The sequence below is a fragment of the Phasianus colchicus genome, chromosome 1 (assembly GCF_987193195.1).
Source record: "Phasianus colchicus chromosome 1, bPhaCol1.hap1.1, whole genome shotgun sequence".
Lineage (NCBI taxonomy): Eukaryota > Metazoa > Chordata > Aves > Galliformes > Phasianidae > Phasianus > Phasianus colchicus.
In genome coordinates, this window is record NC_143436.1 from 184,478,465 (window position 1) to 184,501,718 (window position 23,254).

The 23,254-nt window shown below is 39.5% G+C and overlaps 1 long non-coding RNA gene across 1 annotated transcript in view; it reads right to left on the reverse strand.

The window, feature by feature from the left end:
• The window catches only part of LOC149920309 (uncharacterized), a 35,277-nt gene extending 13,296 nt beyond the window's left edge, over positions 1-21,981 (reverse strand). Inside the window, exon 1 of the long non-coding RNA XR_016471583.1 lies at positions 21,894-21,981. This is a non-coding gene — a long non-coding RNA (uncharacterized LOC149920309). The remainder of the gene's footprint in view (positions 1-21,893) is intronic.
• Between the last annotated feature and the right edge of the window lie 1,273 nt (positions 21,982-23,254).

The window sequence follows — 23,254 nt, forward strand, 5'->3', positions numbered from 1 at the left end:
TATTAAGTTTTAAAATTGATATATGGAACATAAAAACTGTGCACTTTTCTGGATTAAAGAGTAAACACAGCAACTTTAGAAAACATTTTTCTATATCTTGCAAATATTTTAAGTGTTCCTTTCCTAAAGAACTTGCTCTCAATCCATACTCACCTTCCAAATGCATATTTTTGCTAGTACCATCAATAATGCATCTCAGTAAAAGGGCTGTTATAAAGCTTGTAGTGTTGCAAAGGGAATGTTCCTTTCAGTAGGCACAGCGACAGCATATGCATTGTGAAATTTTAGAAAAGAGTAAACATCCAGCTGGTGCTTCCATACACTCAGTTTATCATTTTCTGTTTGCTGGTTTTCTCCTCCATTCTTTGGACGCTATTCCAGAACTAATATCCTTTTCTGGAGTTGTTCTCCTAAGCCTAAGTTTGAATATGCTGTGTAATTACATCTCTTGGATTTAAGGCTGTTTACATGATATGTTCTTGGCAACAACAAAAACTACTTGGCTGCTTAGAAAAAAAGATCATGAGCTGTTTCATGAGTTTTTTTCTGTTATGCAATGATCAATTAAAACAAACTTTTTAAAGTTAATTTTTACTCAATAATACCATCTCTAATATCGTTTTCTTTCATGATTAGGACAAGCTGTTCTTGGCTGAAACCTGTGAGGCACCTAGAAACAGGTGACTCTTGCAGATGCTGTAGTTTTAGCTTACTTTCTGATTTGTCCCCAGGTTTTGATGAAAAATTACCCAACTAGCAAACATACCACCATTGATTCGCAACAATTAAGGCTGGAAGGTCATCAGAAGTTCAAGGAATCTGGATTCTCCTTCTCTCAGTCTTTGCTTGCACAGATAATTATGTATATGTGTTCAAGGGTAAGGCAGAGCATCCTACGAAGTCTTAGCTCAATTCCTGTAGACAAGGGTGCATCTGATATCTCTTTTCTGACAATGAAGGACACAATCCAGGTAAGGGAAACTGATAATTTGAGGAAGCACTTGTTAGTCCCCTAACTCCGTGGATCTGTATACTCCATAGATTATCTGTACAAAGCTACTGTGCTACAAGCACTGATAGAATCATACAGCCCTGAATTACTGTGAACTTCAGAAATACTTGCCTGAAAATCCTAAGAACAATAAGGTATAAATACTGGGAAAGAACAAGGATCTTCCTGTCAACAGGGCAGACCTGAGGTAGGCAGGAAACCTGGTTCAGATCTGTCTAATTGGAAATATTCAAAACTAGGTTTCCACCTCCCTGAAGTCTATTTCTTCATTTATTTGAGATAAGTGCTTTCCAATCATTTCCATTCACTTATTATTATTTTTGTCCCACCAAGTGTAGACGATCAATATAAAAGGAACGGGCAGAGGCATTTAACTTAAGTTCCACCTCCTTCTGTACTTAAATCTTGGATAGCTTCAAAGGTTTCTTGGGATCAGTTCCACAGGCTCCTAATTCTCCCCAGGACTAGCTGACCTACTGATGAAAATACATCGGGTTCAGTGCCTCTAGACGTTATTCAGCTCAGTGTTGCAAACGTTGAGTACCTTTAGGCTTTAGCTCTTAATCTCTCTTTTCTATTAATTCCCCACAGAGATAATAAAGTTAGTACTTCAAAACCACATGGTGTTCTGAGGAAAAATTAATTCCTCAGTGGTTGTGAAGAACTCAGTTACTCCAATAATGGAGATAAAAGCAGCCAGACAGGCAGATATTGTGTAGACATCTGTCCTAGTAGCACAGGGGACTGTGTATATGTTAAAAAGCACTTTATTTCAGGGCAGCAAGAGGTTGAAATTGTATCTATTGAAAATTCTACCACACTTTCTTAACAGAGAGAGCTATTGCAAAGAATCCAGTTTCATATTTGATCAGGTCAGCTTGACATGGTTTCTGGAAGTCAGAGAAAAAACATATACAGATCAGCTACAATAAAAGACACTTAGGAAGCTCTAAAAGAAAGTTAGTCTGACAAAAACAGCAGCAGAATGCTTGAAATCCCAGAAGTGGATGATGAGGTCTCACAATGGTCATGAATGCGAGCTTCAGGTAGCAATTTTAAAAGCTTAACAATAATGCTAAGAAAAACACTATTTAATTTCTGTTGTCTGTTTATTTTGCTGATTTTCTGGAATGAAAGAAAGTGTCAAGAATGGGTTTGTGAATGGGTTAGGCTTAGAAATGATATAATTATTTTCAATGCCATACTATCAAGTCAATGCCCTTTCCTTTGAATGGTGACATAGGATTCAAATAACTAAGCCGGAGGCTAAAAGTGTATTTATACAAAGATAAATACACATAATATAACCTGTGCCTCGCAGAACTGCCTCTAAAAGATAAAGATCCACCGGGATGACTTGATTCTTGATATCAGAACAAGCAGGAAAGCAAGCATAATTAACCATATATTACTTGCTATGTGGTAACAGTTTTCAGCTTGAAAAAAAAAAAAAATGTAAAAATACATTTAGAATATGGTACAGTATAGGCTTTATTCCTTGTCTGTTGCAGAAGTCTCAGTGAAATACAGACAAGCAATCTGCTCTGCAGACTGAATGACTAGAGCCCAGGCATGGTACAATAATCATCCCCACTTTGAATATTTGTTCTGAGACAGATACAATCAGGAGACACCTCTTCTGGAATACGTATCTTCTGTTTGCATATTTCCATGCCAGTGGTGGAAGTGTCCGAACTTTGAGTCTGAAATCTGCAGTAGGAGCAAGACTCCAAGTTGGATCACCACTTCTCCACCTGGCACTTGACTTACTCCAGGCTATTGAAGAAGCCTGGGCAATATGGCAGTAGGGTTTTTATGTGTCTAATCCAATATCCTGATCATTACCCTCCTCTCCTCTCCTCTCCTCTCCTCTCCTCTCCTCTCCTCTCCTCTCCTCTCCTCTCCTCTCCTCTCCTCTCCTCTCCTCTCCTCTCCTCTCCTCTCCTCTCCTCTCCTCTCCTCTCCTCTCCTCTCCTCTCCTCTCCTCTCCTCTCCTCTCCTCTCCTCTCCTCTCCTCTCCTCTCCTCTCCTCTCCTCTCCCCTCCCCTCCCCTCCCCTCCCCTCCTCTCTTCTTTTCTGTTTTCAAAAACAGCAACAACACACTTGCCATATGGAGTGAGGTACAGCAATAATACAAAGGAAGTAAAAAGCAAGAAGATAAGACACATTTTTAGTCACCTAAGTTAGAAATACATCTTAACCTGAGATATCATCAATTTGTTAAAGTACTTAGCCATTCTGAAGTATTGCAAAACAATTGCATTTGAGGAGGTAAAAGAAGTACAAATAGTTTTATGTTTTCCATGCAGAAAACAATCAAGAAAAGGCAAAAACAGAGCACAGCTAAATGTTACCTGTATCTCAGTATGCTAAATTATGTAATGGTAAATTTTATTGAACAATGCCTTCCTCCAAAACATAACTGCAAGAAGGATAAGAGTGAGTGTAAATAAGGGGAATGTAAGCACAGCTTTCAGTGCAGCATTTTTAAGAGTCCATAATACTCATATATCCTCTCCTGATGTGGGTGAATGAGACAAGAACTTTTAAGGTTAAATGGGTTAAATGTTTGCCAAATGCACAGCAGCCCACAGAAATAAAAAGCAGCAATGAAAAACTGCCTTGCACAATTGCTGCTCGTTACTCTTAGACTTATTATATATGACAAAAAATCATTGCTGGGCAATAATCTCTGAAATCATTGGCAAGTGAACAAAGTGTGTGACCTATGGGCACCTCAGTATGCTCATTCTCAAATTGACAGCATGATGCACAGAGGTACAGCTAGCAATACCAGTGTGACAGGAACACATGCATTTTAAGGTCAGTGGCATTTAATGAAGCACAAATCTAGTTTGGTTTTCACATTTACCTTCTTATGTATATATATGATGATTTAATTCGTTTTTCTCATCCTTCAAATAATTGGTATAGCTCACAGCAAGTAGTAACATTCCTCTAGGAGGAAAAAAAGAAGAATGCCTCTGACAAACTCAAATTCATTGAAATTTTATTGTCAGAGCAACCTGGCTTTGTCTATACGTGCAGTTGGCCATTTCATTAGCTGCTGGAATTTGAAGAACTGCCCTTGTGTACACAGCTGAGAATGTAGATGGCCACTGCTGGTTTGAGCAACACCCAGTGAAGCATAGTCCGCTGTCCTCAAGGAGCTGATAGAGTTGCTTTGATTAATATGTTTTACACAAGATGGTGACTGGGAATGCTGCCTCAGTGGTATAATCTCTTCCCTGTGGCAAGTTTCCTGGATGTACAGCTTAACTCTTTAAATAGATCATTAACTGCAAGTTATAGCTAAGGGCACATGCCACAGACACAGACGAACAAATGGAAAGCTACACAGTTTATTCAGTTAAAGGGGTTACATTCTTGCAGAGTCCCTCACATTAGACTTGCCCCATCAATGTCACATGGCTCACTAGGCAGAGACAATGGTGTGGTTTGTCTGCAAATCAGTCATGTAAGCAATACCAGAATAGCTGTTTCTCTAAGGGCAAGTCATTTTACAGCAGGTGAACAAAGCATCTCGATATGATTGATTCCTTGCTCAGGAAGCCCTTTTGGGGGACATACCTATTTCTTGTTCAATATGAAGTTAGCTGGGTTTTGAGGAATAATTTTGGGTTTGGAGAGCAATGACTCCAAAGTAGGGATGAGCAACTTGTGCATTTTTAAAGAGAACACCAGGAGAAGCTGGCAGAACATTTAAGTACATTTTGGGGAAAAATCAGAAAATTTCTGTCTCCAAGATTCCTATTGGCTTCAAACATTGCAGAGGCAAGTAGAAAGAAGAGTAAACTGAATGCTAGGAACAACTTGCTATGAAGAAGTAGGAGTACTGTAATCCCTCTTGTTCCTCATACTAGCCCAGCGTGAGGTTGTGGAAGCTCAGCCCATGTGCTCTGGCATGAGGTAATGCTTATGGGGCTGTGGATGTGGTCCCCTCATTTACCATAGTGAGCTGTGGGCATTTGTGGTAGTAGCAGCCCCAATCCAGCTCTCCCTCTGATGTGGGACAATGGCTCTCCTGTGGGCCATAGGGTGAAAAAGGTTAGGTTATGGAGCTAAATAAAAGTAACCTTGCCAAGATCAGTTTCAGTGCATGGCACAAACCAGCACACTGGTGGGGTGCTGCTCAATCTGAATGCCTAGATGAAGAAGAAAGGATGCAAGGCCAGGGATGTTACATTAATGTCCTTTAGCCACTGCTCTATGTGAGGTAAGCATTTGGGCCTGTCTTTCTATTTTTGTTTGCATTCAGAGTGAGATGGGCACAACTGTGAATAGCAAGCAGCATCAGCAAGGAACTGGTAGACATCAGCAAGGCGTTCCCAGCCACAGCAGGCAGCACAGGGTATGATCTGCAAACTATTTTAGAGTGTCGTTATTTTAACTTGAGATGAATCACATGACTTTTCTGAGTGCCAGGGCAGGCATTACGACTGGCAGACAAAGATGAGAAAGTTTATTGTCTCTCTTCACTGCCTTGGCACAGAACTCATAGTAACAATGCTCGGTACCCACTAATAGCCATGGCTTGTGCCGTCTGCAGGGTGATGCTAGCAAAAGAATCTTCAGTCTCTGGCTTCTTGTTCCTCCTGCTGCCCACTTAACTTGCCCTACTTTTATGGTTTGATCCATTGTTTTTATTAGAAAATAAACTGGATAGCCAAAACACACATTTGTAGCTTTTTTTCTTGAACAAGCAGAAAGTTAAGATAAAAACAAAACTGTAAAATATAATGAAACAGTAAATGTCTTGAGGCTGTTCTAAATGCGAAATTACAAAGGAGAGCAAGGTGTTGGATAGGAAAATAAGCTAGCAGAAGCAAATACAATATAAGCCTGTTTTTTTAAATGTGCAAGGGATAGAAGAAATCTTAATGCTAATATTTGTTAGGAGAAGGTAATAAAGAATGACAACAGCAAAAGAGAAAATACTCAAAAATTACATTTTCTCCATGTCTGGGGAAAAGCTGAGCTTTATGTTGTTCTAGGTGGTAAGGTATTTCACTTACTGACTGGGACAGTGGACAATATGTTACATTAACAGGAAAGCAGTCAGCTGTGTATATTTTTATGTCTCTATTACTCCCCATTGCAGGTTATTACAGCTCCTCACTGGTCTTATTATCAGAGATATTCTTTGAATTTGAAGACTATAATTATTTTCAGCGAATTTAAGCTTGTGTTCATGTGGACACATGTTCTTGTGTCCACACTACCATTTGTCATAGATTATCCCCCCAAACTATATTTGTAAAAGCACTAACATGTTCCCTGAGCTTTTGTTTAACAATGATAAGGAAATGAATATTTTCCAGTTGCTGACCAGCAAAAGACTTTCCATTCTTTATAACAGCCTTGTAATCTTTTTCACTTGTCGTGAAGATTCAGTTACCATCCTAGACAGTGGCTGTCCCTCCTACACTGCACATGAACTGCTGTTGTTATTGAAAACTTCTGTATGAAGTTTTGTATTTTCTTTCTGCTCCATTAAAACACACCAATGAATTAGGTAAAAAGTGACTGCATAGCATTCTGAAGTATCTTCTCTTCCAACTATTGTATTGCCAGTTTCCAGCAAATTTTCCTGTGCTTGAGATGTTCATGCCTGTATTTTTTTCTGCTACTAAATTTCTTTTAGATTGAAGAAGTGGAGGCTCAGGGGTGATTTTATCGCTCTCTACAACTGCTTGAAGTGAGGTGATGGTGAGGGAGGATTTGGCCTCTTCTACTGTGTAACTAGCAATACAATGAGAGGGAATGGCCTCAAGTTGCAACAGGAGAGATTCAGGTTGGGCATTAGGAAATACTTCTCAGAGAAAGTGGTCAGGCACTTGAATGGGCTGCCAGGGTGAAGTCACTGACCTAGAGGTGTTCAAGAAACATATAGATTTTGTACTGAGAGACATGGTTTAGTGGGAAGTATTGATGACAGGTGGATGGTTGGACTGGATAATCTTAGAGTTCTTCTCCAACTTTGGTGATTCAATGTTTCTTTGAAAAGACTCTAAAACAGATCTTTCAAAAAGTTCTTTTTTGTTGTTTTTCAATCTTTAATCCTCTCTAATCTTATATTTCTGTTTGATGCCCAGTCCATATGGTCTCTACTTTAGTTGTAGTCTCTGATGTGAGATAAAATTTTTTCATACTGAAAGCTGTTGTGTGGCACTGTATCACCTTATCTTTAGATAGTGTTACCAGACTGGTGCATTTTCACTCAAATGGTATTAAAAAGGTATTCTTCTCCCTTCAAATATTTCCTTTCAACTGTTGACTGGAATAATAAAAAAGCCAAAGTGAAAACTTAACTGACATTTCCCCATTTCAACAAATTTCATTTAAATCATTTTAAAACTGAATCTTTTCATCTTTGAGCTCGGGAGGTTGAATCAGTCAAGATTTCTCCAGAACAGACTGGATCCAAAAATTCTGGAGAAATACAGTGATCTAGGGCATAAATATATGCTATCCTCAAAGTAAATGTATCTAACACAAGGTGGTATGCTGTGGTAGAAAAGGATGCAGCACAAACTCTTCTCATTCCAGTAGTCACAAACCTTTGTAGTACATATTAATTTAAAAAAAATAAATATCTCATAACAGGTGATTACCTATGGAGAAGTTCCTCATCAATCAAACGCACCCTGGACAGCAGAACCTTTAAAAAATGTAGCTAAAGTCTAGCAAGCTAAGGTAAGAAGGGCTAGCTTTGATACATTTTTTTTAAAGGATACATCACAGAGCTCACAATTCACTCATTTCCTGACTATGATTAAATATATCCTCTTTTACGTACTTGCCCTGGGCAGTCCAAGGCTGAATCAAAGTCCCAGTCTGGTCAGGTCAGTGCTGTGCTGCCCACAGGTGCCACGTGCCCCTCAGAGCTGCTGCTGCAGGAGGTGGGAGGCCAAGCCAGCAGATCCTGGTGCTCAGGGCTGGAAAGAGGGCAGCGGGGCTTGCACACAGAGCAGCCTGGGAAAGGCACCCTGTCTGTAGTTGCATTCCTATTGCTTAAGACTGAACCAGGGCTGGTTGGCGTCTGTCTGCAAAAAAATTCTCAGTGTCTCTTTGTTCTGTATCTGCTGTGCAAGAAAGTATGATGTGAGTAAGCTCTACTCCCAGAACAAATACCACATCCCTTGTGCTGCTATAAAATTGTTCTCTCTTTAAGCCTAGGATTACAGATCCACGTGATCTTTATAGTCCCTTTTATTAGGCAATAAAATAAAAAATTTATCAGGAAACTGCATACACAGATTTATCCAAGTGACCAAAGTGCGCAGTGCACTTCATGGGGAAAATATGGAACACAGTGACCTGAAAAGCTTTGTGTTGGTAGCCAGTCAATCTTCATGGCAAAACATCAGACAGAGTGGGTGTTGTTTTTTTCCTCTGTATTGTTAATAGTTCATTACATTTTGCAGTTCCTTTCCCGGGTAAAACTAGAAAGACAAAATGAAGAGTGTTATTACTGGAGCCTCATCAGTTTTAAAATTGCATCAAGCTGCTATTACTGTAAGAATGGTTTCCATTAGTTCTCATCTGTATTTTTATTTTTGTTTTTCTTATTTTAAGGTGTATTCAAGTTGTGTTCATGTGCACAGTGTTTGTTTTGAGTATAGGGAAAGCTCTGAGCAATGATCTGTGCATAATTGCACAGTCCTTCAAAGGCAAAGCCCTCTTTCCGCCTTGTCCTACCCCAAAGTGAGAAGCAGTTTGTTGTTGAAGCCTGATACTTCAAGGAGAGAAGTGGAATCGTCTGTCATCTCTTTCCTCTTCTGATGTATGCTGACAGGAAGAGGGCTTGCTAGATCTTGCCACTGATATTTTGGTGGCTGGTGGAGTGGTAAAGAGGTTTCTTATTCTCTCAGTCTCTTTTCCAGCTGTGTTGTCTACATCAAGCTTTAACCCTGAATAATTAATCTGCTGCTGTAGAGGATGTTCAGAAAGTGAAGTTGGCAAAGAGTAAATGTCAAATGAATTCATCCTACCTACTTACTACAACAAGGTCAGAGAATGATAAGAAAGCGATTAATTTATATGGTCTGGGAAAACTGAGCTGTCAGTAAAACACATTGTTTTAATGAGTTATTTTAAATTATATGCCTGTAAGCACCTATGCTATGAAATTAAAAAGGTTGTAAATGCAAAGTCAAGACATTCAAGGAATCAAGCACCTTGATGTATTACAGCCAGAGTGCAATACCTGCATTTTGACAGAAGCCCATCTGTTTGCACAGGAAAATATGACCCATTCCTGGTCTGTTTTCTCATTGCCTCTCCTACTACATTAACTATAAAAAGCACATAATTTTCAAAAAAATTCTTTTCATTTGAGACCTGTTATCTTTTAAATGTGCATTACCTACACACTGCTATTATGTTTGAATTATGTCTGGGTAAGGTCCTTTTACTGCACGTGAATTCACACCCATAGGCTGACTGATAGCACTCCTATTTCTGCTTCTCTCCGTACACAGAGCATGGCACTAGTACATAGACCTTTAGTAAAATCATTCAAACTGTCCTCCTGTCCCTCACTTATCAGTCTGTGAGCCCAGCACTCAGTTGGCATCATACCACTATCTGACGGCAACTGGGAAATACCAGCTTTCAAGATGATATCACAGAGGCTGTGTCCAGAACAGTTCTGCTATGTGAGAACTTACACATTTCCTCTTCTTCCAGCAAAAGTAGGTTCCAGAGATGCATGCAGCACCCTGATCTCTGTCACAAGGTATGACTGGAGAATTCACGGCACATCTGATTTTAACCTCAAAAGTAGATGAACATGCCAGGTGTGACTTATTTTAGCTGTGCTAAAGACAGTCCTGAGAAGATCACCTACAAAGTCCCAACTCAACCACTACCAGAATATAACAATGAGCATGGAATGAACAGCTGCTGCTTTTGTTCTTGAGTAGAACTTTGGTGTCAGTCTTGACCAGCTCCTGGCTGCTGACATGTACTTTATTCTTAGCACTGTAGTCCATGTAGCTAACCAGATCTGCCAGCCTAATGACTGTTAGGAGATCCTGATTGCTAAATGACAGCTGATTCCTGCTTTCTGATTGCTAAATGAATGCTCAGTGCACGCTCCTGTAGATACAGTTACTTGTCTCTTCAAATGGGGGTGAGTAAAGAATTCAGTTCTGGGAGGCCTACCGAACTTCTGAACTCTATGCTTAGTTTTGAAAGTTTTCAAGTATTTAAAAAGCTTTTTGGGGTTTTGTATAAACTTAGAAGGAGAAACAGACCTGTACTATTGTTCAATTTTTATTACAGAAAATATAAACTCCAGAAAAGGAGACAGTGATCATTCATTTAGCTTCACTATATTTTTCAGCATCTCTTGAAGATGCTTGAAAAATATTTGAAATTATCAGTCAACACTGAATTAAAGCACATTCATCATGTTTCTGTTCACTCTACATAGCAAAGGTTTTTGAAATCGCTTTTTTCTTAGCTGATATGTGCATTATGTGCATTCATTTTGATGTCTCATAAATTAGCAAAACTGTGAGTTGCTTCTCGGATGAAGTGACTTCAGATATTGCCGTTGTAAACTGAGATAACACAGGTCTGTCAACTCTGACTGTGGAAACAGCAAAGCAAAGGAGTTCCACAGCTACCCTGGAATCCTTCACTGTCAGCATCCAGACCTTTCCCTAAAGACTTGGAGCTATCCTCTTCCTCCAAGATTCTTAGAATTATAGAATTGCTCAGGTTGAAAAAGACCTTAAAGATCATCAAGTCCAACCACAACTTAACCATACTACCCTAACAACCCTCCACTAAATCACATCCCTGAGCACCGCATCCAGATTGTTTTTAAACACATCCAGGGATGGTGACTCAACCACCTCCCTGTGGAGCCTATTCCAGCACTTAACAACCCTTTCTGTAAAGAAGTTTTTCCTGATATTCAACCTAAACTTACCCTCATGCAACTTGAGACCATTTCCCCTCGTCCTGTCACCTGTCACCAGTGAGAAGAGACCAATCCTGTCTCCTGACTTCATGTCTCATTACTTGCTGTCTTCTAAACTCAGAAGCATCAAGGAATTTCAGTACATCTCAGGAGAGATCAGCTTTTGAAATTCAAGAGCAAGTCCTCTATATGCAAAAAAGATAAAGATGATATGAAAGAATCGTCACTGAAGATAATTACTGAGTCATGCACATAGGGAAACAGTAACACTGCACACTGATGCACACAAATGATGAAAGCAGAAACCACATAGGAATGATATCACCTTATTGAATCAAATCATCTGTGCAGCCAACAAAAACATGACAGACATGTGAGAGGTTAGGTTAGCTGGAAATAGCTGGACTATAGAGCAGAAAGTGTTGTTAATAGAATCATAGAATGGCTTGGGATGGGTTGGAATGGACCTTAATGATCACCTAGTTCCAGATGCCCTGCTGTGGGCAAGATTGCCACCCACTAGATCAGGTTACCCACTGTTATGCCACTATCTAAATAGTGACCATGCAATAAAAGTGTATTTCATTGTGAGAGTTCAGTCAAAATGTCTGAAAACTATGTATGCTGCTTATAACTCCAAATTTTAAAAGGCTTGATTTGGAAGGCAGGATTTTGGAAAAAGGTTGCATGCAAGGGTTACTGAAACTATCACTAGATGAGAACACAATCAGAATGAAAGGTCACACAGTGTGGCTTAAAGCTAACGTCTGACTCATCTCAAAAGACACTTTTGATAGTTGCCATGCATTTGATAACTTTGTGTACATCATGTATTGCTGTTATAATTTTCAGATTCACTCAGGAGTGTTTGCAAGAGGGAAAGGGGCAAAGCTTCTGTAAGTACTCTTTTCAGATTTTATACTTGTTAAATAAGCAAGAAAAATTAGACAAACCTCCTTATTCTAATCTCAGTAATACTGGAAAACAGAATCAACAGAACACCAAACACACAGCCTTCTAACTTGTCACTAAAGAAACTCAAAGAACAAAGTGAATTTAAAATTGTAAAGATATTTTCCAGAATTGCTATACTTTGGAAGGCAATTGAGAAATAACACAATCAATCACAAGCATGCATGTTTGAAAATGTCTCTTAAAATGTCAGATGAAGAAGAACATGTAGAAGCTCCAGGAATAGTTGCATGGTCTTGCTGCTGATCATATGAACTCTATATGTTGTCTATAATTCATGATTTGTTTTCAGAAAATTAGATTTAGGAAAGTAGACTTGAAAATTACTATTGTCTTTTTTATTTTCCTTTCTGATGGGTATAGAAGAACTTTTCAATCTGAAGAAGACTGTACAGCCAGTGTTTACCTGCTTGAGTGAATTCAGAGGTATGTCATAACTGATGCAAGATGAAGGAATGTAGTACTCTTTGGCTGTTGAAAAGGTGATTGAGAAACGTTTTGGGTCCTACCCTGTAAGTATTTACCTGTGGTCATATGAAATTTTTCAGAATTATATATAGGGGCATTGATCAACTAACAAATTAGCTAACAAAACAGTTTTGCTGAATGTCAAGAGTAAGATGTTCAGACTAGAAATATGAATTAAAAACAGGATAGTGAATTTGCTACCACTTAACTTTTAAAATAAAGTCAATTTTTTTCTATCAGAAGCTTTTTCTGGAAGAAGTTCTGTGTCCATTCATATGAGTATGTGCAAGATACCTGGAGTTAAATGCTTGTTAAACTCATTTCTAACATTTGATTAGTAATTAGGTTTATGCTGTCTGTTATCCTCAATGGCTGGGGAAATCTCTTTCTCAGATTTGAGATTTCATTTTTATCTGTTATGAACAAGACATAGTTTGTGAGATATTTAAGTGCCCCAAATTAGCAACGTCCTACTGCTTGCCAGTAGCACATGGTTCTGTATTCTACCAGCTGCAATTTTTCTCTAAATCTGTATAAAAGAACTTAATGACTTATACTGGTATAGGTCAGAATGGAAAATGCAGTACTCCCTCACAGATGTAAATGATCTGCAGTGAAACATTTCTATGTGAGGCGTTGTACTGAACAAGTATCAGGTGTGTTTCAGTGAAAAGATTAAGAAATGGCTTTTGGAACATCTTTAAGGGGCAGCACGACACTTACAGTTTGAAAACCAGAACAAATGTTTTTAAATTGAATGTACATTAAGTTAAAATATAAAAATAAATGAGAATGTAACGACTGCACCATGAGTTGCTATTTTTATTGAACATGCTGCCTTGAAAAAGAATGGGTAGACTCTGGAAACTATTAATACGTGTACACCAAAGTCATCTTAAAATAAGTAGCTATAGCTAATAAATAAGCACTGCTCAGTCTCAAAGTACCAAATTTGTCATCGTGCCTTTGTTCCAGTAGACCACGTTTAGGCATCACCAATTAAGACATGTTATAAATCCTTCAAACCTCTTTGCTGGCCTATCTATTCGTTAGCTAAGATTAACTGCTCTCCCATTTTTATACAGAATGAGCTAGAAATAGCGTAGCTGAGAAAATTTTAAAATCTTTTGTTGGTTAGAAGTTGATTAAAACATATAAAATAAGCAAAATATTTGTGTATGACCAGGTAAAGCATTGTATTTGTATGGATTTGTGTCAGTTTAGAAAAACTTCTTGTAGAGTCATCCAGACATTGAATCTTCTGATGGGAATAGCAATTAGAGAAGTGTGTTACGCAGCAAACATTGAAGATCTGAGAGCTAGCTCTATTGTATGTAAGTGGTGAAGTTTTGGTAGTTTGGGGGCTGCAGGGGTGGCTCTGTGAGCTCTGCCCAGTAGTGCCCCATCAGAGTGAAATCAGGATAACCTTGGCATGAACAAAGTATGGTGCTGTTACTGAATCCACTACTGACACTGAGATAATCTTCAAAGGATCAGTCTGTTTGACATATCATCCCCACTAGGAAAAAGAAGGAAAAATTTCTCCTCCACCATTAACCTGTTTAAGCACAGTAAAACTTGAGGAAGGCATTTGACCAGGGGATTTAACTCTCTGTTCATTCTTTTGTCTTGAAAGAACAGTTCATCTGGCAAGCCATAAAATGCCTATTATAGAAACAACTTATGGGCAACCTTCTGGGGTGGATTGAATCTCCTTTATGTTATAATGATTGTTTCAATTGATCTTCATCACCTCTTGTGGGAATGTGGGAATGTAACCACTTAGATTACATGTAGACACCTACCTGCATATACCTACATATAGATATTTTATTAATATATATGAACCAAACCCAAGCAGTTCAGTTACAACAGAATCAAAGTTGTTTTATGGAATCATAGAATGGTTTGGGTTGGAAGGAACCTTACAGATCATTCAGTTCCAACTCCCTTGTCACGAGCAGGGACATGTTCCACCAAATCCGGCTGCTCAGGGCTTCATCCAACCTGGTCTTGAACACCTCCAGAGATGGGGTGTCCACAATTTCTCTGGGAAACCTGCTCCAGTATTGCAACACCCACACAGTAAAAAAGCTTTCTCCTTTTATCCAATCTAAATCTACTCTCTTACATTTTAAAACTGCTGTCTCTTGTCTTTTCAGTACAGGTCCTGGTAAAAAATCTTTCTCCATTTTTCTTGTAAGTCTACATTGTATGTTGAATGGCTGCAATAAAGTCTCCCAAGAGCTTTCTCTTCTGAAGACTGAACAGCTCTCTCAGTCTTCCTTCAGCCCTTTGATCATAATCACTGCCCCTTACTGGACCCACTCCAGCAGGACCATGTCTTTCATGTACTGAGGACCCCAGAGACGGATACAGTCAGGAATTATAGTCTCTGAAAGGTGCTGAAGAAGGCTTGGATGAAATGCGACTAATCACTAGGAGGAAGAGAAGCTACATTCTATCGTAAAACAGCAGTTTGCCCTGGACTATATGTAGAACTGGTTGTATCTGATTTGTTTGTGAGATATTCAGTTCCTTTTCTCAGCAGAGTGATAAGAAAATCCCTCCTGTCTATCTTGATACTGTGACTGAGATAGTGTGAGTACTTTTGAATTAATGATCCACTTTGTCTTCCACAGTCTCTGCCTTTGACAAGACTGTAATTTTTATTTCCTTCTGTATGACTTTCATCACCTTGACTTCAGAGTGAGCATCACACCATCAGGTGGGTTATCCTTACTGAAGTAATTTAGAAATCATCTCAGTAGTACTGGACCAGCAACTGCTCTCTTTAGGTTATCTCCCCTTTCTGAGATAGTCTGGATTCTCGGGTAAAGTGTCAGGTCCATCTAGCAGTAGCCCTCTATTTAGAGGAATTCATCTATTGAGCATTGGTTCCACCCTATGTTTGATTTCTGATACAGAATAATAAATCGTTAGTTTTACTTAGATGTGTGGTGATTCGTCAATCTCTACCTCTGAAGTTTAGCTCCCATGCTGAGAAAAGCTGTTGGTGATAATTCATGGTATGTTTTCCTGATGTAAGCTGTTGGTGATAATTCATGGTATGTTTTCCTGATGTTTGTTCAGCACTCACTAAAAACACGTGGCACTCTGCCTAGCATTTAAAGTATTTTGCCTCTGAGACACAGTCCATCAGGAGTTCTTTGCTCTGCTCTAAAGGCATATCAGATAGAAGGATATAGAACTAATGGCTCACACATGAGACCAGCAGGACAACTTATTTGGCTTGTGAGCAGCAGAGAGGCAGAACGTGCCTCTTGGCTCGTTGATGGCCCTGCACACCAGGCAGGCATCTCACTGATCGAAGAAATGAATCTCACTAGCAGAGGCTGTGAGCTACCTCGCTGCCCATCCACAACATATTTCATACCTCTGGGGACAGTGGGTCTTTCCATGCTGCTACTGGCCAGGCTACAGCTTTTGATAGTTTATCAGCCTGCTTGTCCTACGTGAGGGACAGTATGATTGAGACAGTAGCAATCATATCCTCCCTTACAGAAACAATGTGATTCATAATTTTAATTTTATACAGTCTATAATCTGTCACACAAACATATTTCTCATTCAAATGAAGGGGTTATTTTACAGAGCTACTGCAACATGACTGAATAGATAGAGCTAACTGTATGCTTTAATGCAGCCATATTAGTAACTCATTTATTCCCCGCATTCAGAAACTACAGAGATGCTGCACATTTTTTCCTTATCTTAGCGTCTAAGACAGTGTATTTTGAAACTGCTTATGCATCTTATTCTGAACACTTGTTATTATTGTTTACTCATAATTCTCTTGGTAACAAAATACATCTATGTCTCATCACTGGTAAGTTAGATTAGTCACTGAACTTTCAAAAGGCAGCATATTCAGGAGGTTCAGTTGCTCAAGTGCTAATATCCATTTAGATTACAGTTTAGGAAGAGTGCCAGTAACTACTATAAGAAGAAAGACCTTCTAGTTAAAATAGAATAATGTAACACAAAGTATTTTTATGATTTTAAAGAAAAAATTAACACAAGCTTCTGAAAGTCTTCCAGTTCTATTATTGTGAAGCAGGTTGCTGTAGAGTAATATTACTTATGATGGAGGAATACAAGTCACTTTCAAGAGCAGACACTATCTTACATAATTTTCAGATAGGTGAGCAAAACTATTCAGTATAAGCTCAGTCTTCAGAATTTCAATTCATGTCAGTGCATGTTCCCCCAATAAAGAATGAAAATTAAATATGTCTTCGTGATAGCTTCTCTTGATTAGCATTGCTTTGAGAGACACTCTTATTTCTGATGGAAGTCAACAGGACTTAGATTTACCTAAAAGCTTGACTGAGCTTACATATCTGATTCTACAATCCTCATTCTTGCAGAGTAATACAGTGTCAGCCCAACTGAAATTACATAGCTCATCCTTACATGAGTATTCAGTTGAAATACAGATGGCTGGGCTTGATGAGATTTACATCCTTTTGCTCATCACTTGCATAGTTCCTGAGAAGCTGGACAGTAAGTCGCCAGCTTTTCAGAGCACAATGCATCTCTGCATTGTGACTTATTTGATTGTGACTTATTTGGCTTGTGAGCAGCAGAGAGGCAGAACGGGCCCATGATGGCCCTGCACACCAGGCAGGCATCTCACTGACCGAAGAAGTGACTCTTTCCCCCTTCCCCCCCCCCCCCCAAAAAAAAAAAAAGAAAAATCAAACAAACAAACAAAAACCACCACCACCAAGAAAAACGAAACAAAAAAACAACCCTACTTTAAGAACTGGGTTAGTCTGGGTTAGTGTAGATGATGGAGCGAACTGACAGGAAATATTCAAGCTAGGCACAGACAAATACCAAGAAAAGGATCTTCTCCTGGAACTGCTCTTGCTGCTTTTCTTCTGAGAGCAGTGGCCACTATCAGACAGGATACAAGGCTGGATGCATCTTTGACCCAGTACAATTGTTCTTGTGTCCTTGTGACATCCTTCCACTACAGACAGAAATTGGAAGGTACACACTAACAGTCCCTGAATAAATGAAAGCCCTGAGACCATCTGTTGCTGGAAGAGTTTCTGCTGTTTCTACAGGACTGAGGCCAAGCTTTGCAGCTGCCTTATAACTTTCAATAAACTTGCTGTTGCTCTTCCATCACCCATGTCAAGTTCTCTTCAGCTTCACATCTTAAAAGTTGAATTTGGCAAAGTCCAGAAGCAATAATACAAACGCTTCTCCCAGCCTACAAGCGCAGACCACACACTAAGTTGAAATCCAACTCATTCACTCATGACATTTGTTTTTTAAGTTTTATTGATAGTTGTTAATAAAACATTTAACAGAGAAGATTAGTTCTAACCTCTTCTGCTATGACTGTTCCCAGGCTTTCACTGCTTACAGTTAAACATTCCCAGGAAATCACACATATTCCCTCTTTCCTGTGCTTTTTTTTCAACAGTGTGAACTTATGAGTATGCTAATGTTGCAGACCACAGGTAGAGTATAGATGTGTGAGGCAGCTTCAAACAAACTCTATACTGTGAATATTCTTGCTATGGCAGCATTGAGCTGTGCGCATTTTGATTTATCTTTCTAGTTTTCAGTGAAAAACCTGCCAAAATAGCCTTTATCAATCAATATAAAGCACTTAACTACTTCCTTTAATTAGTTTGGATTGATAGAAAGTGGTAAGAATGATACAGATTGTTAAATGACTAAATATTTTGATGATAGAAATTTAGGTATAATCAAATATTAATTCTATAAAAGAAGGTATTCATCAGATGAATTTTAAACTAGTTTGGTTTCTGGCACATTATCTAGTGATTTGTGCCAGTAGTATGTTCATAAAATGCAGTATATATATTGCAGTGAGTTGACTATTTTGCTATGCAGTAATCTTAATCTTGTACAGAAATTACTGTTGTGTAGAAATTATGAGATTTTTGGAATTATTGTTTTTCAGTTTTTAATGACTAAAGTTTGTAAGCTTTTGACACAGGCATTTTACAAAGACAGCCTTTGACAGCCTTCAGCTTTACTGGAACTACACTGTGATGTCTCACAAATGGCCTTCGAGGAAGGAAATTTTTTGTTCTACCTATCATTGAGCCAGGCTCTTTCAGTGTCAGGACAAGAGGTAATGGGCAAAAACTGTAACTTTTCTGGAGCAGGTTCCATCTGACTATCAGGAAGCACTTCTGTGCTGTGGGGGTGATGGAACAATGGTACAGGTTGCCCAGATTGGTTGTAGAGTCTTCTGATAAGAGATTTTCAAAAAAGCATCTGGGCATTGTCCTGGAAAACCTCCTCTAGTCGTCAACACTTGAGCAAGGTTAGGACCAGGTGGCCTCCAGAGGTCCCTTCCAACATCAGCCATTCTGTGATTCTGATTCTGATTTTAATTGCAGAATAAATTAATGTCTGAGGGGAATATACTTCCTTCAAGCATAGCTTTCAAGGTGCGAAGCATCAAGAGCTCTTGCATCGCAAGTATAAACAGTAGTTTGTTCTGAACAGTTCTTAAAAGCTGCAAGGCAGGATATTCTTTATAAACTACTTCAAATATAACAAATCTATTATAGGAGCTTCTACAAAAGAACTGTGTTTTTGAGGTGCATGAAAGAAAAACTAAGGCCAGTACTTCAGCAAATACATCAAAGTTGTTGATGCTGATGTCCAGGTTAAGAAAAAGTTGTATTTGATAGTAAAATAACCAACTTACCTTCTGTTGGTTGCTTCATTTTCTCACTTAAATAATTTTCTCCTGGTAGTGTCTTCACCATTCTTATGGCTATCTCTCTTCATACTTTTTAGTCTTGACTTGGTGTTCCGTAGTTGGATTATCATGTCAACTGTCTACTTCCTTCACTGCCTATTGCTGCCTGGTCACTGCCCATTTTATTCCAGTTCTCTGTATTTTCATACTGTTCTTTTTTGCTGTTCATTCTCTCTCTGTCTTCCTTTTTCTTTTTTCCCCAGAGAATGAACCACTTTATTTTAGCTCATTTGCCATCTTTGCATTTCCTTTTCACTAGTGTTTCCATAATCTTCCTCCCAGATTGTAAATCTTTTTTTTTTTTTTTTTAACTCAGCACTTACTTAACCTCTGGCTGTGCTTCTTCAAGATATTTTGTTGTCACTTCTCCTAAAATATATAGTGGAAACAAGGCTTTTCCCCTGAACTGTAATTAGAAACACACTGCTTCACTAACAGATCACCTGCTTTCAGGGCAAAGCAAATGATTGAACCATGCAGACACACAGAAATGTTTTATTGTACAACCTAGAAATCACAAAGCAAGCAAACAAACAAAAAAACCCCACCAACAACGTAACTAAATGATTCAAAAACTTTATCTCTTAATCGAGAGAAGACAAATACCTAATTTAGATGAGAAACAACTATATTTGGACTCAGTACTTTCCTGTAAAAGGAAATGAGGGGATAATGTAATTGCCAGGGGCCTCAGTGAGATAGTTTAGAGTCCATGACACACAGATCCTTTTTCTCCCCCGCAAACTCTCAAGCTCCTTTCATCCAGGAATTCTTCTCCCTTCCTTTCCAGTTGCTTCCTATCTTCACAGACTTTGTCCAGCTACTGCAATCACTGTTTTCTTGATCTGCCACCACAGACCTATGACTCCTTTGTACAGTCAACATTTAGAGCAGCAGCAATAACTTGAAGAGACCTATTGTCATACAAGAGCTTCTACCGAGGTGGTGACCAAGTTACTCATATATTCTGCTTTAGTTAGGGGCTGCAATCATTGTGTTCGCAGTGAGCATACAAGTTACAAAAGTGTTGGTCAGAATAATTATTAGAACATTTCATTATAAGAAAATTAGTATGAAGGACTTGATTTATCTTCATGAAGCACTGTGAAGCTGAGAAGTGCTATGGAAACATTCTATATTTTATTATTATTGCACTAGGCAAAAATTCCACAAAAGTTGCATCCTAACACCGCTAGAATACAGAGGTCACAGGCATTTACAGATAGCTCATCATTCATGATCATCAAAATAAAATAGCGTGGCAAAATAGATAGCATTAGAAATGCCACAAATAGTCTGAATACAGTGTTCAGAAACATAATTACTGCATAATGTTACAACAGTCCTCTGAAATTTTGTTAAACAGGGCTATGGCCAGGCATCTTTTGATAAGACTTACCCAAGGTGATGAGGTAAAGCAAGGTTTGGGCCTCTTCAGAACCTGTTCTTAATACTGCCACCTGTGGCACTGTTGAAGAATTTCCCATAAATGATTTAACTATGAGGTCTACTTTTTTCAGCAGTTCCTTTGAAACAATACCAACTGAAGCCAGAGGCACTGTTTCTCTCCTAATACTAACTCTAAACCTAGTCCAACTCTAAAATAAGGTTTTGGCCTTGCATAAGACCTATTCCAAGGTCCCTAGTTATGCTCCTTTTGAAGTTATCAGTGTAGATTTCTCTTGCATCCCACCTTCCCTTTGCAATCCCACTCCATCTGTAGCCCTAGGTTTTGTTTCTCTCCTAACTCCATCTGTTGTCCTAGCTGTAATTCTTGTCCTGGCCTGAAACCCTTCTCCAACACCATGAGCCATTATCCTGTTGTTCAGGTTCACTGTAGAAGTTTGTGCAGCCTATCCCTTTCTTCAGTATCCCCTTTGTACTGTCATCCAATTGGAGCCCTACATCTTGACCTTGGCTGAGCCTTAGCTACATCCCTGTTGGTAGAAGAGGACATTTATCCCAAAACCTTCTAGCTCTCTCCTACTTTTTTAGCCCTTTTGCAACTTCTACTTGTCACAGTAACCTTACACATAAGCAACATTCTTGACAGCAGCTGAGCTTTCGCATGTATCTTTCAGCCACAGACCTTGCAAGCAAGTTCTCAAGAGGAAATCCTTCTTGCAGCCCATCCTTTTCTTGGGGTGCATCTGTGTATCTACATTACAGTTGGAGTTGGATTTGAGTTAGGAAAAAGAGAAATCCTGGAACTCCAATTGGAGCTGGTCTGCAAAGGGGATGACCAAGTGTTGGGCAGCAAGAAGAAATCCCCCCTGAAAGCTTGTCGATGGGCATCATGGCTGTGAAGTTTGGAAAGGCTCAGACAAGGTCAAGGCAAAGATGTGGAGATAGCCTTGGTGTGAGGAGGCTGACTAAGCCTTATGCTTATAGTGTACAAAGGGGCAAAAGTTAATCCAACCAAAAACAACAGTTTTGATGTGAGTTGGGAAAACACAATCCACTTTGTGCCATGCTACTTCAGCCAGGCCTGAACACTGAAGAAAGAAAAGGAATAAATGGGCATCCACAAAGGGCTGGAAATGCACTGCTGAGGATGCTCCAGGCCCAAAGGATCTGGGATGCCCCTGAGGGACTGTCATCCTCCATACAAATGTATTTTAAAACTGTCAACAGGCTGCTGACAATTTCAGTCAGCTGCCTCACCTCTAAAAGGTACAGTTCCTTGGTGACAGCAACGTAATTACCTGCTCCTTTAGGTCAGCATCACCAGAACTTCATTTCTGAAGAGAAAATCTTTTCCGATCCCCTTCCTGGTGACACTTGCACTGGAGGTGTCACCATGGCAACCTGGGGAGGTCAGTGCGGACGTTGCCAGGCAGCTGGGACACAAAAGGAAGCTGGGTGCTGCTTGCAGGTCTTGGCAAGGCCACGGCCCCCAGAGGCTCAGCCCAGTCCCCTCGGGAGGCCGAGCCACAGCTGCCTTGGCAGTGTTCCTTAGCAGAACGGTCAGGAGCTGGAGAGAAACCCCAAAAGCAACTTTTGTGTATAACTGCAACACACCTCTGGCAGGTGCACGAACCCTGAAGCTGAAGGCAGTGTGACATCACCCACTTGACATGCAACAGCCTTCCAAAAATGGACTGTGTGAAAGGTCCCACCGCCATTCTGAAATTGAACTTTCCTATTTGTATTTATTGATATAGACACAAATGAAATGTGTTATATTAATAGCCTTCAGAAAATGGTGCGTGTAGATGGGAAATGAGCAAATATTTGCATGTAATTACAGCTTGCGGTGCTTGTAATGTAAGCAGCTGCCCATAAAAGCAGGCAGCTGGAGGACAGCAGAACAGGGAACTTCAATCTGCTTTTCCCTCTGTGAAAGCTCAGTGGCATCATTAAGTTTCCTCCAAACCTCCATGGCACTTAACAGGTTACACCTGTGGCAGTAGTAGAGCAGCAAAGCCTCCCACCCAGGATTTTTCTCTTTTCCTCTCCGCCTCTAACAGGCGAAGCACAGCCCCTGCAGTTGCTGCCCTGAGGGCATCAGGACAGATGGTGCAAGACAAGACCCATCTCTCTATGTGGTGAGCCCCTACCCACAGACACAGGTTTTGCTCCACAGATCCACCCTTGACCGCCCAATAAGCAATTGTTGTTTTGGAGTGTTTTCAGTTTTACTTCAGCTGGGGCAAAGACAGAAAGCAGAGATATCTTTCTGTTTCCTGTCTGCAATGAGCAATCTCTCTGTCCCAGCTGAAGATGTGTGCATATGCATCTCTACCCATACTTTATAGTGTTGAAGATTAATTAGACTCTTCTCCTGCCTTTCTTCCCTTTAATTCACACTCTTCCACCAAACTATGCCATGTATTCACCTTCTCCCAAAGAAATGAGTGTGACTGTAAGGTTTAAAGCAGTAAGTTGCCTATTTTGGACAGTGACAAAACGAAAGGAAAAGAAAAAAAAAGCAGAACTTACTTAGAGTTTTTAACAATTCCCTGGTAAGGCTGAAGATTGAAAACAACATAGCCTGCAGTTGCATTAAAACTTCTATTGGGTATTTTATAAGCAAACCAGGATTGCATTTTTAGGATAGGTAATT